At 45.3% G+C, this 18313-nt stretch overlaps 1 pseudogene; it reads left to right on the top strand.

The window, feature by feature from the left end:
• The first annotated feature begins 11808 nt into the window (after positions 1–11808).
• On the top strand, positions 11809–17664 carry LOC136485191 (purple acid phosphatase 4-like; annotated as a pseudogene).
• The last annotated feature ends 649 nt before the right edge of the window (positions 17665–18313 follow it).

Raw genomic sequence — 18313 nt, 5'->3', positions numbered from 1 at the left:
GTAGATTTCTTCAATTCTTCCATAATAGTCGAGTCCATCAGTGCCGAGCGTAACAACTCCGCTGTTTGTGGTTTTTCGATTGGGCCGACTCTGCTCGTAGCTTGCTATGTGAAAACGATATCCATTCACGTCATAATCAGTAAATGACTTGACCCTAATGGCACAACCATTTGCAACCTGTCTCAGCTCATCACTTATAGGCGCATCAGTTTGGGCTTTCTGTTTGAACCAACAAATGAAATTGGGGCTCCCTAGTCCCGCACCTTGTGAAAGAAGGGTATCATTTTCTTATGGGGTAGGTTGCCTTGATCCATGCTAGGATTGACGAAGAAATTCCCTGTACCAACAAGAAATAAGGGGGATGGACGAAGAAACAAGGACATACGGCAAAATGAAACAAGTTCGTTCAGAACTTACCTAATGAACGGCTGCACCTCGACAAGGTTGGTCAACACATATAACATGATATTGCGCCACTCTTCATTTTTCAATTGCTTAGAGGTCGATGCACTTGCGCTTCCGAGTTGCCCTTGGAAAAGGCTGAGGTTCGATTCTTTTTCGCCAGCATTGTAACGAGGGGGTGGATTATAAACGCTAGGAAGTTTCTCAGTGTAGTATTTCTCTGTGAAGTTTGACACCTCCTCTAGAATGTATGCCTCTGCAATGGAAGCCTCAATTTTGGCTTTATTTCTACATTTTTTGCGAAGAGTCTTCAGTCATCTCTCGATTGGATAGCACCAATGGTTCTGCACGGGCCCCCCCCATCCGTGCCTCATACGGGAGGCGCACAATCAAATGCTGCATCAGCAAGAAGAAGCCGGGTGGAAAGATCTTCTCCAACTTACAGAGCAACACGGGTGCCGCTTTTTCCAAGTCATCAATGACGGTTTGAGAGAGCTCCTTGGCACAAAGCTGGCGGAATAAGTAGCTCAACTCTGCTAGCACTTGCCAGACATGCTCCGGGACATAGCCTCGAACCATCGCTGAAAGAAGCTGCTCAATCCATATGTGGTAGTCATGACTCTTCATCCCGTTGACTCGCAGAGTGCCTAAGTTCACTCCCCTCTTTAGATTCACTGCATACTCATCAGGGAACATTAGTGTCTTGATCCATTCAAGTACTTCCCTCCTTTGGTCGTTTTTCAAGACGAAATCGGCCTTAGGCCTTCTCTAGGTCTTGCCACGACTAGGAGGCTGCATCTCTTGATTTGGTCTATTGCACAACGTTGCTAGGTCCACTCTAGCCTTAGGGTTGTCCTTAGATTTTTTAGTGTCCATGAGTGTTGCCCAAAGTGCCTCGGCGACATTCTTTTCAGTGAGCATTACATCAATGTTATGTGGTAGAAGAAGGTCATCGAAATAGGGGAGCCTCGTCATGCCCGAGATATGAGTCCACATATGTTGCTCACACCTTCCTTGCATATTGGGCATGGGAACTTCCCGTGAACACACCAGGCGCAGAATATCCCATACGCTAGGAAGTCATGCAGGGAGTAGTGGTACCAAACGTGCATTTTTAAGGTTGTCTTTGTAGCTCGATCGTATGTCCATACCCCTTTGTCCCAAGCATGGACCAATTCATCAAACATGGGCTCCATGAACACACCCATATTACTCCCTGGGTGTCCAGGAATTATCAACGACAAGAATATGTTATGTCGTTGAAAGGAGACACCGGGGGGGGGAGATTAAGGGGGATAATGAAGACGGGCCAACATGTGTATGGGGCAGCCATCATTCCATAAGGATTGAACCCATCTATTGCCAATGCGACACGTACATTACGAGCCTCATCAGCTTTATCACGATGTTTGTCATTAAAGTGGATCCAAGCTTCATCATCGGATGGATGTACCATCTTGTCAGGATTGTACCATTTGCCATTTTTGTGCCATGTCATCTGTTTCGCGGATTTCTCGGTCATGTATAGCCGTTGGATCCTCGGTAGGAATGGAAGGTACCGTAGGATTTTCACGGGGATCGTAAGTTGCCTCTTCTGGCCATCATCAGAGTCTACCTCTAGGTACCTAGAGGATTTACACTTTGGACAGAACTTTGCATGCTCATGTTCTTTCCTAAAGAGGACGCACCCCTTCGGACAAGCATGTATCTGCTCATATGACATCTTAAGTGCACGAAGGAGTTTCTATGACTCTTACATGCTCTTTGGCAGAATGTGGCCCTCCGGAAGCAGGGTGCCAATCACGGCCAACAACTTATCGAAGCCAGGTCCACTCAAGTTTAACTCAGACTTCAACCCCATTAAGCGTCCAATGGTATCCAGTTGAGACACCGTTGACCGAACGTGAAGGGGTTTCTGTGCCGAGTCCATCATGTCGTAGAACGCCTATGCGGCTGCCTCCATCTCCTCCTTCTCACGTCCCTCATCGAACTATCCTTGGTGAAAATCATCTAACATGTCTGCTACCCCAGCATCAGCATCAAAAGCCTCCACCCGTGGTCTCACCACCTCCTCTCTCATACGATGGGCTTCACCATGGTGGACCCATCGGGTGTAGTCCGGCGTAAATCCATTCTTCACAAGATGTTTACCCATTTCCACCTTGTTTACCCTTCTCATGTTTCCACATTTGCTGCAGGGACACAAAACTAGGCAATGTCCTTTAGAAGCCTTGCCAAATGCACTGTTCAAGAAAGCATCGGTCTTGTTCATCTATTCTGTGGTGTAATCACTCTGACTTCTGCAGCCCGTGTACATCCACTGACGGTCATCCATCCTCTAACATATGTATCAGCGAGTAATGTAACCATCAATTGCATCTACATGGTGTTTCTACTGTCTAATAGGTGAGGATAGGTCCTAATCCCACTCGCGGATGCGTAGATGAGGTTAGTTTCCATGCTCTACTCCTATCCGAGACAGAATTTTGGCAGCACCTCCCCGCTGTTCTCCAAATACACGTCCTGCCAAAGAAGAGTGCATATCCGGAGAACAACAGGGAGGTGATGCCGAAACTCTGTCTCGGACCGGAGCAGACCATGGAAACTAACCCATCTACGCATCCGCGGGCTGCCTAAAAAACGTGGACAATCCGAAACAGATACGGTCATAGATATGCAAAGATCTGCATACCTCCAACCGTATCTCTTTCGAATGGGAGACGCCTAACTAGGTTACGCGATCTACGACCATGATACGGAAAGAGGGGTTATACCTAGGGTGGCGGCGGAGTCAGGCTAGCGGGACCGTGGCGGGTCGGTGCAGTGGCGAGGCGACGCGGTGCAGGCAGACCGGCACGGCGACGGGAGCTCCGACTCGGCTCCGACGGGCTCTTCTCTACAAAAATGGAACAAAATACTATCATTTAAAAAAAATTCGGCAGAACCTCCCCTACACGGTGAGGTTTCCAAAACCTGCAAAAAACAATAGCACGATGGCCGACAAGCACATATGTCTCAAGAGAAGCCATGTAGTTTGGATATCAATCCGTGCAGAAGAATATATCCAAGTAGTACCACTACTTCTACTACTACTTCCACTATTGCTGCTACTACTACCACTAGTTCTACTACTAATACTACCACTATTGCTACAACTACTACCACTAGTTCTACTACTACTACTACCACTACTTCTACTACTACCACCACTAATTCTACTACTACTACTACCACTAATTCTACTACTACTACTACCACTACTTCTAATACTACTACTACCACTAGCACTACTAGTACAACTAATACTACTACAACTATCACTACCACGACAACAACAAGAGAGAAGGCATACCTGACGGGCGCCGGGGGTAGGGGCGGGCGGCGTCGGGGTCGGGCGGGGTCAAGGTCGGGGTCGGGGTCACCGGTGTCGGGCACGGGCGGCCTCGGGGCGGGCGGTCCACGGGGCACGCCCGGGGGCAGGGCGCGGCCGGGAGCAGGGCGCGGCCGGGGGTAGGGCGCGGGCAGCGCGGGCGGCGCAGGCGCGCGGGCAGCACGGGCGCCCAGGCGGCGCAGGCGCGCGGGCAGCACGGGTGCCCGGGCGGCGCGGGCGAGCGGGCGGTGGCGCGTGCGTGTGTCGTGTGTGCGGGGTGCGTGGCCGGCCCAGCCGGGAGGGGTTAAATCCCCCCTTTACCGAATGCCCCCGATCTGGCACTCGGCAAAGGGTTTTTTAATTTTTTTAACTGCCTCTTTGCCGAGTGTCACCTGGCCTAGCACTCGGCAAAGAAGGTTTTTTTTAAAAAAAATTCTTTGCCGAGTGTCCCAGATCTGGCACTCGGCAAAGATTTTTTTTTAAATACTTTGCCGAGTGCCCCTGACACGGCGCTCGGCAAAGAATTTTTTTTTGAAATGTCTTTGCCGAGTGCCCCTGTGAAGACACTCGGCAAAGTGGAAATTTTTTAAAAAAAATTCAAAACCCTCTTTGCCGAGTGCCTTATTCTTGGCACTCGGCAAAGACCCCCTTTGCCGAGTGCCATGCCCCGGCACTCGGCAAAGTTTTTTTTTGTTTTTGGCCTCCAAATTTTTTGTGCAGCCCATTTAAAGTACCAGGAACTCCTAGTTAGAATTTGGGGATTTTTTGTGGCTTTCTGATATATTTAGTTAATTTATTTCGTTTACTTGAATTTTGTCCATAAAAATCCCGAAATTCTAACTAGGAGTTCATGGTACTTTAAAAGGGCTGCACAAAAAAATTGGAGGTAAAAACAAACAAAAAAAACTTTGCCGAGTGCCAGGGCATGGCACTCGGCGAAGGGGGTCTTTGCCGAGTGCCAAGAATAAGGCACTCGACAAAGAGGGTTTTGAATTTTTTTTAAAAAATTTCCTCTTTGCCGAGTGCCTTCACATGGGCACTCGGCAAAGACATTTCGAAAAACAAATTCTTTGCCGAGCGCCGTGTCAGGGGCACTCGGCAAAGTATTTTCCAAAAAAAATCTTTGCCAAGTGCCAGATCTGGGACACTCGGCAAAGCAATTTTTTTTAAAGAAAACCTTCTTTGCCGAGTGCTTAACAGCAGGCACTCGGCAAAGAAGGCCGTGGCCGAACACCGTTACGCGGGGTAGCCTATGCTGAGTGCCACGCTTTTGCCGAGAGCCTGGCACTCGGCAAAGAAGTCCTTTGCCGAGATCCTTTTTTTGCCGAGTGCAATTCTTTGCCGAGTGCGGCACTCGGCAAAGAAGGTCTTTGCCGAGTGCCCGATTTTTGACACTCGGCAAAGATCCCGTTTCCAGTAGTGTCAAATAAGCACCCAAATTAGAGGAAAGGACACTGGGATGTGACCTGTTGTTCTGACTTCACACAATGATGAAGCTATGCTGTGAATGAATATAAAAATATGAGTACTTGAGTAGAGTGTATATATAGCAACAATGTTCCACATAGAGCCTCATATCACACGAGTCAAGAGACAACCAGATCACAAAAGGATGATAGTAAGATAACAAAAATATGAGATGCTAACTGAACCTATGCAATATGGAATCATCCTTGCCTTTCTTCAGCAACTTTTTGCACCCACAGCAAGAGCTCACAATGCAGCAGGCACTACAGGTGCTGACTCGCAACGTACACCGGAATTTATATTTAACACTTTTAGATTAGAGAAAGTGTTAATACAGTACTGCAAACTACAATGTAACAAATTCAACAACGACATTTTACAGTCCCGCCATCTTCTCCTTTGTGGGGGCTCTCCCTGAAAGTGACACTGCTGCATTTAATATCAGCTTGAGAAAGTAAGAGAAAAGCACTTACCCTATGAACCAATACGAAGGGGACATCTTCCTCCTCCAACGGCCATGGATTTGAATTGCGTACGAGTAGTACATTGTTTGGCAACAAGACAGCTTCTTCAGCACCTAAAATCACAACGAATTTGTCTGGCCTTAAAGATCATCTCATGTGACTGCATCACGAACCATAAAGAAATCACTAAGAGGCGGTGCGGCTGTGGCAGGGGCTGACGGGTGTGGCGGCGGTGGCGCGGGCGTCGCGGCATCGACGATAGCAACGGGTGTGCCTGGGTCTTCGCGGGCGACTGAGGTTTGAGCGTCGCAGCCGGCAAGGGTGGCTGTAGCTCCGGCAACATGCGCGTCTTCCCCGTTCCTCCATCGGCGAGCCTACCTCGTCGGCCGGACGGAGCAGTTAAGAGGTTGATGCGGAAGGATTGTGGTGGTCTCGTGGAACGCTGGCGCTGGCTTGGGTCGTGCCCAGTAGCGTCCGGCCCCGAACGAGGGTGCCGCCTACGGTCCTCTCCCAGTCTCGCTCGCGGCCGTCGTCCTCTCGCTCAGGGATCAGAGAGGGGGGAATTACTTGTGTGCCATTAAAAAAGATCGCAATACCTTATGTGCCTCTGGAAATGTTAAGCGGTCTTCAGCGCCACTACTCCAACTTTTTTGTGCCCTCCATGCCAATGCCGTCAGTTTGAGCTCTAACGTCGTCAAACCGCAGGTGTGAAAAGATGAAAATACCCTTAAGTCTAAATATGTCATTAATTTTTTTGAGCATCTTAACGACTTTAAATGAAAAAACTCAAAACTAGAAAGTTGTAGATCTCGTCGAGATCTATAATTTTCATATAAAAATTATCTTCATTTAATTCCGCAAAAAAAGATATGATTTTTCTAAGATATATTAATCATATCAAATCATTTTTTTTGCGGAATTAAATGAAGATAATTTTTATATGAAAATTATAGATCTCGATGAGATATACAACTTTCTAGTTTTGAGTTTTTCATTTGAAGTCGTTAAGATGCTAAAAAAAATTAATGACATATTTAGACTAAAGGGTATTTTCATCTTTTCACACTGGCAGCTTGACGGCGTTAGAGCCCAAACTGACGGCAGTGGCATGGAGGGCACAAAAAAGTTGGAGCAGTGGCGCTGAAGACCGCTGAACTTTTCCAGGACACACATGGCATTACGATCTTTTTTAATGGCACACAAGGAACTGCCCCAGAGAGAACGTTAGGTCTCGGGCTGCGGCTACTCGTTTCCTCCGCGGGGCTTTCCACGCGACACCAAGAACAGGCCCGCCGTCCACCTCTGGGCGCAAGCCCTACTGCCTCCTCCGGTTCTCTCCCTCCAGTCCTCCCCCTGCTACCGCACTGGCCCGCTCGCTCTCTCACTCACTTGGAGGCTCTGCCGAAACCGACGTTCGTCCTCAGTTGTTCCTGTCTCTCATAGGCGGCAGGTGCCGCCTCTGGAACTCTCGCTGTCTCGCTCGCTCATCAGAGACTCTGACGAAACCGACGCTCGTCCACGGCTCTTCCCGTCTCACGCACATGGGTTGGCGAGGAGTCACGACGCCTCGCGTTGATCGCGGGGCGGCGGGTACACGGGGTGTGTAGAGAAAACGCCGGTGAAAAAAGATCCACGTTGTAGTCCTCCGCAAGAGACAGACGTGCTGTAGATGTAAAGAGTTTCCGATGTGTTTCCGGTCAGGTCCACTTGTCAGAGATACACGAATCACAGTGGGTAGAAAATATTTGGGTGCAGAGTCTATTTCCGATTCGTTCGCTCCTTTATAGTATAGACTAACTAGACATAAACCTCGCCGCTTTTCCTACAAACTTTCAAAGTAGAGAACACCTAATTTATCATTTATATTGGGATGGATGGAGTATCCTTATCGTAATTACATCACACAAATCGTGTATAGTCGCTCACACGTGACATTGCAACGTATAGCCCCCATATATAGAAAGATAATGTGCTCAAACTACTCATTATCGACTAAAGCTTTTTAAATAAGGACGGTAACAGCTTTGCTTTGCCATAGATATAATTAGAAGAGAATTTATCATGTTTATAAGGGAAATCGGTTTTACAACCCATACAACTAGGAGTTAAACCAGCACAAGCTACGTCCGTAACACAACTAGGGGCATAACTTGTAGGTACTCATCGTCGTTCCAAAGACCAAATAACTAGTTAAGGTAAAGATCAAATCGCCAGGACGTACTCATCGCTGAACACGACTTACGACTACCTCTACACAACAACTTCACTGGTCCTTACTACCATGCCAGGACAGCAAGTACGCCTGGCTGCAACTCAAGCAACAACTTGAAACCATCTATACAGGGACATAAATATCCAAAAAGAAAAAAAAAACCTTTCCAGAAAACAACCCAAAGACAACAAACAAAGGTGCACCAAATGCCTTACGACGTCAACGCCACCTTGTTTTGGAAGACATTCTTAATTAGCCTACTACAATGAGATAAAACCTTTTATCCAAATAGAATGGATTTTGGGGAACAGGAGTACCATTTTGCATAAGATATGGGCACAAATTATGTGGGTATTATATTATTTAAATTCTTTAATCAAGTGGATGGCCCCGTCTACAACGGAAATATTTAGATTGATTAGAAAATGAAGTGAGGATACATGTATCTTTTAATTTGTATTTTTAATAGCCGCTGTACCTTTGGTTCTCCTGATCATTTCTGCATCCTCCCCATCGAGCTGCCACGCTTGGAACCACAGCAGTCGTTGGCACCTTTACTCTTCATGCATGTTTTTCTATCAACCAAGAAATCATGTCTAATTATACGTTACTTGCGTGTACTTGGTTGGGTGTGGAACAGCCGCCACACAGCCGCGCCACTCGTTGCTGGGGGCGAAGGCGGCGGCGGCACGAGGACCATCCCTGCCAGTGCGATGCTACAACCTCTACTCGGAAGAAGAGTGTTCAATAGGTACTGCCACTAGGTTTGCCTGGTCCGTGATAAAAAGAAGTATCGCCGGGGAGCCTACTGCGCTGAAACAAGATGCTAGTGCTGCTGCCGACATTAAGGCAGCGGTTGATGCAGGGGGTCAATATATAAAAACCTGTTTCTCTGCCGACCAGTGCCTGCAGACTGCAGTGACTACTATTGGAATCGAACCTGGAAACTTGCTGCTCTGTTCTCCTCCAATTTTTTTTAAGGAATTTGTCGACAGATTTTTCTTCCCGAATATCATCTCAGCCTCCTGGTCGTCACCTGTGCCTGCCGCCTCACTGTCCAGAGTCAACCAATGTCCAGTGCCTGCCGCCTCACCCAGTCACAGTCACAGCGCATAGTTCCGAACCCGGTTAGAGCTCGGCTTAGCCAGGTTGCCATGACCAGCCGCGAGGCAGACAACGATCGTGAAGAGGAAGAGGAGCTAACCCATGAGATCGCCCAATGACTTAACCGACGAGATCCTACTCTGCCCGCCGCCGCGCTCTGCCCTGGTGCACGCCATGACGGCGAGTTGTGCCTTCCTCGCGCTCATCTACTCCCGGCGTGTTTACACCAAAATTTAGGAACAAAAACGCGGCAACTCGAAGCTTATAGGATTGTGTCATCAAGGAATCGATTAGATGTATCAACCGATTTAGATGTGATGTCAGAATGAGCTATATTATGGATGACGTCAGCAGACGGCGTCAATGGGCTATGCTTAAGTGGCACTAGAAAGATGTGTCGGACTCTACAAATAAGGAAAATTGGGGTCCAGGTTATTATTTAGTTAGGAAGTTTTCTTTTATTCCAATAATTGTAATTAGTCGTATTTGAGTAGGATTCATGTTTAGGTTCCATGTATAAATATTAGAACCTGGTTATTGTAAAAGGACGAACATTCAATCAATAGAAATTTTTGGCTTTCGCCATCGCATTAGGAGTAGGAGTACTGTAGATCTCGGCATGTTCTTCAGCAAATATGGCTGCATCGACTGATCGACCTCCACCTTGCTTGTGAGTACCGTCACGACTTGTATTGTACTTGTAAGGCTGCATCGGCTGATTGATCTTTTATGAACCATAATATAAGTTAGTTATCGATCTGTATCGTAGTTTGTAAGACTGTATCAATTGATTGATCTCTTACGAATTATAATATAGATGAAAGTTATCGATCTTGTGTTAAATAACTTGTTGTTTAATACAATATTACCGGTTATCGAATCTGCTAAGATTAGTAAGATTTTCCTTCCCGTTTTTTGGTTGATTCGCCAGTTATCGATATTGCTATAATTAATATTTTATTAATTATAATAAAATCACCTGATTGAGATAGAGATAGTTCCACATCATATCATTTTAATTGGTCATCCTTTAATCTGGTCATGCTTTAAATCTTATAATTGATGGCTAGATCAGTTGTTTTATATCTATTTCAGTTAAACATAGTATGCATGCAAAGACATGTTTCAATCTTGAATAAACTCACTGGTTAATAAGATCTAATCTAATGACACTACCATAACTGCATCTATCCAGTCGAACCTCACTGGTAAGACTTTAGATTAGAAATTATCGATTAGTGGTCTTGTTCATGATCAAGATATGTACTCTATTTGTTTGCTATGACTACATCGGTTATTTTAGCTGATTTGCCTATACTCTCACACATATAGCATGTTTTCTTGAATCTGTCAACATATAGATGGTTTTATAGATTCTTTGGCTTTATTTTATTATCATTGTCATAGCTGCATCGATCTGATAGAACCTCACTGTTGATGATAATAGATTAGACTCAAAACTGTTTGTAGAATCATTTATATTAGATACTCGATTTATTCGCATGTTATACTCTTTTCATCAAACTTATCGGCTCAACCTTTTTTATCAATCATGTTCTATTTAGCCGATGATGAGTTCTTATATCGCTTCTTTTGGATACGCTAGATATCGACTATTTAGTCGATAACCTCATTGAATCGGCTATCTAGCCGTACATTTGGAACTGTTTGGTGCAACATCGACATGTTCCACCTTAAACTACTGATAAGATTTTCTCTCCTTGTCAATTGCAGCTCAAATTGACTGGCACGTCGTTGGGTTTTCAGAATTGACTAATTCTGCGTTGAAGCCAAGCAGATCTCTGGTCTCGTTCCACTTAGATGTTCCAGTTTGCTGTGTGTTGATCACATCGTCGTATTTTTGTGTTAACAACGTGCTTCCTCAGCCACCACCGCTCACTGCACTGGGACCCTAGCTTGCCCATCGGGGTCTTCACGTTCCTAGGTTCGGGGTCGGGTTCGTGGGAAGGATAACAGACTGGTTCGGAGGAGTTTGCATTGAATTAGAGTTGATTGGGACACCACATGCAAAACCAGGCTGGGCCGGTTTGTACAGGACTTCGGCCAACTGCCAGGCAACTAGCCTAGCTTGGTTTATTTAGCATGTGCAGAAAGGGCAGCCCAAACCGGCCTGCCTATTTTTCAAACCGGCCTAGTCGTTTTTTTTTCTGATTTGTCCTCGATCTAGCTCAAATCGTCTCAAATTTAATATTTTTTGCTCGTATTTAATTCCGCAATTCAAGTGTACCTTTCTACGTTCAACAAATAGCAGATCCCTTTGTTTTTTTTCCACATATGCATGTCACCAAAGATAATAACGGCGAGTGCCCTCACTGGAGATGTACGTTAATTGTACGAAAAGAATCACGTTGTTCCGTCGCCATCATGCTTTATTTTCGTTCAACTAGCAGCGATCGTTACTTTCCGTACTGCACTCTCTCGAAACTCTCCAGTCTATCTGGTTTCCTTTTTTCACATCCCACAGCAGTGATCATCTCAACCAATGATCGATTGTAGCAAAGGATTCACCGGAACTAGCAACGTTAATTGCAAAAAAGAAAAATCATGGCTGTGTCCTTTTCCGTACGTGGATGGGTTGCTGTCGCGCACCAACCGTGGTTCAATGCCGCGAGCGGTACACAACAACCTCGCTACACCAGCCACCGCATTCCGATTGATCCCATCATACGCGCACAGACCATGCAATACAACGGACCAGCAGCTGCTCGAATTATTGGTCTCGCGCGTGCCAACGAGACTATAAATGCACGAGATCTCGTCACGATTGGACACACACAAATACACTGGATGTCTGGATCGTACGTCGTCTCTTGCAGTGCTCTCTCTCTGCTGCTTTCCTCCAGCTAGGAGCAGCAGCAACTGCCCATCGGAGTTGCTAGCGAACCTAGCCATGGCTCCAGCTCATGAGCTCCGGAGCCTGATGCTCCTCGTCGCTGTGAGCGCGGTGGCGGCGGCGTTGGCTTTTGGCACCGTGGGCGGATGCGGCGCTGCCACGGGTGGAGCACGCGCCCACCAAGGCCGACGGGTCGCTCGCCATCCTCGTCGTCGGCGACTGGGGCCGCCGTGGGCAGTTCAACCAGACTTTGGTTGCCCAGCAGGTAAAGAAGCAAGCCGTGAACTCTGTCTCTGTCATGCATGCCACGCATGTCGTCGTCGTGGTGCATTGATGCGTGCACGGTCGTGCATGGAAACCTAGTTGAGTTTGTTGCTCGCGTACATGTACATATCCATGCACCACGTACCAACTAACAACTCTACCTGCACTATTCATTGGAACACACACGACGAAAAATACCAGTGACTGAGCTTTTATGATGACATACACCATCGGCTTTTATATACTCCTCGGTTTTAAATTATGAGTCCTTTTATTTCTACTAGGTATAGGTAACATTTAATGATGATTATGTCTAGTCGCGTAAGAAAAAGCTACCTATATCTAGAAAGCCGGAACCAGTTACAATTTTACATTAGGGGCATATACTGTCGTCAAGATTATTAGAGTATCTCTAAGTGTAAATTGCTTTCTGTATCTTTGTATTCTCAAATAGTTTTTTCATACCATGTTTGCACTCTAGGGAGCCTTTTTTGTTTTGGATTTTTGGCTAGCGAGAAATCCAGAATAGAAGATTTATATATATATAAATCAAATAGAAAAGCTGTTGGAGGGATTCTTTTTTTTTCATCAAACTCTCTTGGATTTTTTGGGGCCAACATTATAGTGACATTAAATGATTTCCATTTAGGATTTTATGCCGGATATGGTTGGAAATAAACAAGCGAGTGTGTTTGTGTGTAGAAAGTTGCATATCCTCACAAAGCATGGTCGTTCAAAACTACAAACCTGTGCACCGCATAAGGTCACACTATTTCTTACATTACAAAAGATCTTTTTTTTAAATATCGCACCAATCTCTGTACTACATCCAATGACCACAAAAAGACTAAAGGCCCGTTCGGTTAGGGGTCTTCCTGGTAGGAACAGTTCCTGTTGAGATTTGCCTATATAAATTACACAGTCATTCCTGGTAGGAATGGTTCCTGGTCACTATTCCAGGATAACCGAACGCAGCCCACTAGTACAGAAACAAGGTGTCCCGATTAGAAAACCCCTTCAGTCCCGGTTTCCCAACCGGGAGCACGAATTCGGGACTAAAGGACCTCTCCTTTAGTCCCGGTTGATAATACCAACCGGGGCTAAAGAGGCCTCCCGGCCTGACCACGTAGACCGGCCCTTTAGTCCCGGTTGGTAATACCAACCGGGACTAAAGGTTTTTTTTTTGTTTCTGCTCTATTTATATTTTCCTTTTTTTTCTCTATTTACACGCTGCTACCGTTCTATTTTCACGCTGCCCTATTTCTATTTTCCATGTATAAAGTATAGTACGAAGGACCTTTAGTCAAGGATGCAGCGGTACAATCCTATAGAACAGATCCTGTTCAAGTTCGTGCTGCATGGTCCGAGAGCTGAGCTTTTAAGTTAGCTTTCACTCTTCTGAGCAAGCGATGTGGTGCTAATAGGTGGGACTGGCCAGCAATTCCAACATATTGCGTACTGGGCCGCTCCATTCTAGTATATGCTCTCTCCTATGTGTGGGCTTCAGGTCGAGCCGGCCCATCGAGGCTGATCCTAGCAGAGAGACGACTGTTTTGTTGGCTTACACGTACTGACGGTGAACAGCTAGCTAGCTAGCTAGTGTAGCAGCTACTCCTACGTATTAGCGTCTCGATCGACTCGCTCCCGTACACGTACGCCCAGCTCGCTCCTGGCCGGCCGCGGGAAAGAACATACACACGCACCTCTCAATCAACAACACTACTGTGGGTGACTAGTTAATAATAATACTCGCTCTGAGCCGTCATGCGGCCGGCACTCCACAGAGCTCAATCGGTTGGAGACCTTTAGTCCCGGTTGGAGGCAGCAACCGGGACTAAAGGTCCCTTTCTAATCTCGGACGGAACCTTCAGCCGGGAGTAGACTTTTACTCGTGGTTGGAGGGACCAACCGGGAGTAAAAGTTAACCTTTAGTCCCGGTTGGTAGCTCCAACCGGGACTAAAGGTCCCCTACAGCAAAAGCCTGCCGCAGTAGTCGTTGGGCAGGACCTTTAGTCCCGATTGGAGCTACCAACCGGTATTAAAGGTTTCTTTAGTCCCGGGCGCGAAAAATACCGGGACTAAAGCCAAATTTCGAAGTGGATCAAAGGTCGTTTCTCTACTAGTGGCCTAAGCTGGACAACAAAAAAATAGAGCACCTTCTTGTTTTTCATGTACATGGGGTTATGTATAATAGGCCTGTATAAACGGGTAGGAAAACTTAGCTTCTAGTAGCACGTGAGTAGGGCCATTTCTTTATATCTTATCATCGTTCTTATGTAATTGAACGCTGGACCTTACATGACAAATACAGATCTTTTGAGGTGCTTGCATGCACGTTGAACAAACTCAGCACCAAAGTCCAATGGCATTTACACTGGCGGTTGCTTAATGCAAATCACCAGTGTAAATAGGACGTTAACACGGCGGTTTCTTATTACCTGTGTAAATCTGTTCACAGAGGCGGTTCTTTGCCTGGGCTGACGGATTTTCTCTACTGGCGCCTGCTCATTTCGAACCTTCAGTGAAAAAAAAGGGCACCGGCAGGACAAATCACCACTGTACTAGTATAATGCAAATACTTAGTCGTCCCCCAATAATAAGTGTACTTGACAGATGCATAGGGTTAATGGCGTTCATCATAAGTAGCCGAAAGTGTTCAAACATTGTATATAGTATCTCCTTATTATGTAGTTGGTACGGTAGCTAGGATCACACTGTTCTTCTGTTGAAGCAGTTATGTCGGTCCTAAGACAGATGCATGCAAAACCCAATTATTGTTTTCAAACTAACAAGTAACACAACAGTACTACAATAATCATCCCTAGTAGGTGCATATGCATTGCTTCCCCCGAGCTATATACGTACTGATACCTTCCTGAACGCCCTACATTAAAAATTAGTATATATTTTTATAGTTCTGAAACTGTATTGGTGACCTTTGGCAGTTTGGGACTGCTGATACCTCTTCTTCCTGAACGGCTTTGCTGTAGATGGGTGTGGTGGGGGAGAAGCTGGACATCGACTTCGTGATCTCCACTGGCGACAACATCTACGACGATGGCATCGCCAACACCAGCGACCCGCTCTTCAAGGAATCTTTCGCCAACATCTACACTGCCAAGAGTCTTCAGAAGCCTTGGTACCTCGGTAATGCAACAGTACTATATATATCCGACTCGTACACAAATGGATGCGAATTAAGGAGCTGAATAATAAGCGACACTACTCAAATTTCCATGAAATTGTTTCAGTCCTTGGCAACCATGACTACACGGGAAATGCGCTCGCGCAGCTAGACCCTGCCATTCGTAAGGTGGATAGCCGATATACCGTCATTGCAAAGTCCTTCATTGTCAACTCAGGTCAGCAAATAATGAAGGAATGCAAAATGCACGCATTTACAATAGTAAGGAAATATGGATATTCTACTTCACTTATTCTAAAGAAAAAATTTTATGTGTGGATATACTTTTATTTTCAACAAAGGAATTGTGGATTTCTTCCTCGTCGACACGACACCATTCATCCTCCACTACTGGAACAACACCAAGTTCGACTGGAGAGGTGTCGCTCCTCGCGACACCTACATCGCAAATGTACTCAAGGTATATGTATACCAAGGGGACTATGTCAACTACATGGACGAGATGATGGCTCATCATGTCGTCTACTTGTGATTATGGTACCTGGTAATAAGCGTTCTGAATTCTTGATCCAACTGATATATAACGTCTGTTTGCCAGGACTTGAAGTATGCACTGACTGCATCCAAGGCTGCCTGGAAGATCGTCGTGGGTCACCATCCCTATCAGCAGCGCCTGCGGGCATGGAAACAACACTGAGCTTGAGGAGTTGCTTCTCCCAGTCCTCAAGGTAGTATTGTCACATGACGTTATCTTCTCGGCGTTATTATATTTATTATAGACAATTGTTCACAGTAGTGCACCAGTCATTAACATGAACTATGAAACTGCATGATATTCTTGCTTTCTCGATGGCACTGCAACGAATGCAGACACAAGGGGTTGACATGTACGTGAATGGCCATGACCACTGCCTGCAGCGCGTCAGCAGCAGAGACAGGTAAGCATACATGTCGCTAATGATAGATTAATTAGGTTTAAAAAATCACCTCGTAAATTAGCCTCCATCTATGTAATTGGTTTTGTAATTAATCTATATTTAATGCTCCTTATTAGTATCTAAACATTTGATGTGACATGAATTTTAGAAGCAACTAAAGAACCAAACACCCCCTAAATAGAGCTTCGCCAGTACTATGTGAGGATCATCTCAGTGTCCGTTTCCAAACCGGCATTTATTAGTCTGGACTGATAGTCCATGAGTAAGATATATCGGAAATATCGGACCAAATTCAAATAAGGTTTTCATTATCAGAAATAAAAATTTATCGGAGGTCATGGATAAATAAGATAAGCAAGATATATCGGAAATATCGGACCAAATTCAAAAAAAATTCAATTTGTTTTGAAAAAAATCCGTAGAATTTGACTTGAAACTATTCCCAAACTATTAAACATCACTTGTTCACAGATAAAAACAAGAATAAAACATTATAGTGTGGGATTATCGCACGGCTGAATTTGGGTTGTCTGTGTGGAAGCAGGAAAGAAGGGAAAAATTTGGCCGATGTCAAATTTTATCGGACCCTTTGGATAGAAAGGAAATTTTGGAAATTTCCATGAATTTCGGCCGATAAAAAAAAACCTTGTCCATGACTATAGGTACCGGTTCTCTATCAGAGCCAGCAATGATAACTGGCATTAAAGTTTCTCAATAATCATCTCATCCATGTAATCAGTTCCACTGAAACATCATGACTTTGACAATATACAAAAGTTCATAATTAATTGGACATGCATGTCATGCAAGCTTTCTTCTTCACTGAACACCATAAACTTGACCTTTTGCCATTGGAAGAAGTAACCAAAGAAATCCACAACTGGAGTCTGTTCTGTTCCGTGTGCACTACTGCAACTCTTGCTTCGTTAAAAACGTTATCCTTGGTTGTTCTTATGTTCTAAAGCAAAGAAAAACTTGCAGTCATCTTCAGCTACTAACGAGTGGCGGCGGGTCGAAGGCATGGGCTGGCAAGTTCAAGACCACCCCCGACAAGGTGGAGTTCCTCTACGATGGGCAGGGGTTTATGTCGATGCGGCTGAGCAAGACGGAGGCCCACCTCGCCTTTTTTGACGTCGCTGGCAGCGTCCTGCACTGCTGGGACCTCGCCAGGACTACTACTACTACGGCAGCTGGGCACTAGCCTAGCTGGATCGGACTTAATATTGCTGTCTGGAAAGCAGTACGATGAGTTGATGATTCAGTCAGATACAGTTATTTGGTGTTGTCAAATCTCAAATGGCAGCAACTGTTGTTGTCTTTTCGTGAGAAGGTTTACTGTCGTTGTGTGCACATGTGAGGGTGTCAAATATGTTCAACCTGCAAGATAAAATGTCGTCTTTTGTGGAATAAACTGTGAAACAAGTTATTGCAAATTTTACTGGGAGTTGGTGTGTGCTAATATTTTTATAGTGGTACTTATGTTTGCGTCTTGTCAAGTCATTGGACTGTCTTAGGCCCTCTTTTGTGGAGCTTCATCTAGCTTTGGCTTATTGCTATAGTAGCTAGAGAAGCCAAAGTCGACCGAGCAAAAAAAAGTGGTTTCACTAGCTTGTTGAGAAGGAGAGAGAGAAAGAGCTCCATCAATGGTGACATGAACAGTGTATTAACAGGTGCAGCCCAAACCATGAGTAGCTCTACCAAAGAGCCCCATGGGAAATAATATAACTCTAATGAATAATCAATGATAAACATCATACATTTGTGCTGAAACGATTCAGATCGTATCTGTTATTATGTACAAGTCATGTTTCTTGGCATATTTTTTTCACAGTAAAAATCTACACCAGCCAGAGAAAATGTGCCATTCCTCCCATCGCTCTACTTCCCATGGGGCATGGGGTGCCTTCGAGGCTGTGGCAGGCTGTGGGGAGGAAATACAATTAGGTGTGCCCACGACCGACTATACGCCATCAACCGGACGGTCGAACGCCTTTGCATGTCTTTGATAGATTGATAGACAGACAGATAAACAGATAGACAGACAGATAGTAGATAGATAGTAGATAGATATATAGATAGGTAGATAGATTTTT

This window comes from Miscanthus floridulus, chromosome 10 (genome assembly GCF_019320115.1).
Source record: "Miscanthus floridulus cultivar M001 chromosome 10, ASM1932011v1, whole genome shotgun sequence".
NCBI lineage: Eukaryota > Viridiplantae > Streptophyta > Magnoliopsida > Poales > Poaceae > Miscanthus > Miscanthus floridulus.
Note: the sequence above shows the minus strand (reverse complement) of the source record. Positions and strands in the feature narration are given on the sequence as shown.